Source organism: Capsicum annuum, unplaced genomic scaffold (assembly GCF_002878395.1).
Source record: "Capsicum annuum cultivar UCD-10X-F1 unplaced genomic scaffold, UCD10Xv1.1 ctg5169, whole genome shotgun sequence".
In the NCBI taxonomy this organism is placed as follows: domain Eukaryota; kingdom Viridiplantae; phylum Streptophyta; class Magnoliopsida; order Solanales; family Solanaceae; genus Capsicum; species Capsicum annuum.
Genome location: NW_025859653.1, coordinates 307,118 through 308,240, shown reverse-complemented (window position 1 = coordinate 308,240; position 1,123 = coordinate 307,118).

Below are 1,123 nucleotides of genomic sequence, written 5' to 3'. Positions count from 1 at the left end.
TATACCCCATATGATACTTGTGTTAAACTATCGAGAGCATGAGTTTTTGCTATTTCTATGATACTACTCATAAATGATAAAACTTCTTAAATTATTACATGTGAGAACCATTGTGCATGTGTTTGATGTGTGTGGAAGACTTATGTATGTTCATGTTGTGAATGATATAATAAGTTGGGGAAGTGATGTGATTTTGATGACTTGCACGTTGGGGTATGATGATACACCACCGAGTATGATATATGTTTTGTCTGGAATTAAGCTTAAAGATTAAATTTATGTGAGTTAGGTGGTTACCCAAAGAAAGCACGAGTCAAATGACTCTATGCTGGAAACCGTGAATTGCCAACACAGGGAACTTGGTACCATGCTATGTGATCTTGTGTACCTTGTATTATGTCATCCCTATTTGAGACTAACGGTTAGGAGCCCTGCTTTGTGATATTGATCCCAACCCTGACACGTGGACTTGATTAGGATGGAGACACCCTGTTATGTTATCTTACGTGTTCCTCCCCACTCACTAATACTCAAATCTTGGCGGTAACCGGGATTTGGCAGTTGGTGAAAGATTGTAGGGCATACCACCTAGCTCAGTAGTGTTGCATTATTTTCAAAAAATCATTATACTATGTCTATGCATTTTTGAACTATTTTTCGATAAAGTGTTTGATAGAATCTCTCATCTATGTTATATAAAAATTCTATTTTTGATTTTGGATTACTCTGCATACTAGTACATCTGTATTGAACCCCCTCCCTTACCTCTCAGGTTCTGAGGCTCAGTCTAGGGGTCCAGATAAGCAGTAGATAATTCAGACAGCAGATCAGATTGTGCAGTGGTAAGCCTTCTTTATTCCAGGAGGCCTTTGCTTTTAGATTATGTCACCTATTACAGTTTTGGTCTTCTAGGGGCCTTGTCCCAGTTTTTAGATATTTGTTATTGACCATGTAGTAGAGATTTCACAGACTGTTTTCAAGAGGTTGTTAGATGATTTTGGATTGTCATTTTCTATTATTGAATTTATTTTAGATTTATGACCATGAGTTTGTCTCGCTATATTTTCTGCATTTCCTGATTTGTGTATGTGTGGTGCATTTGATTACAAGTTAGAAGGGTGTC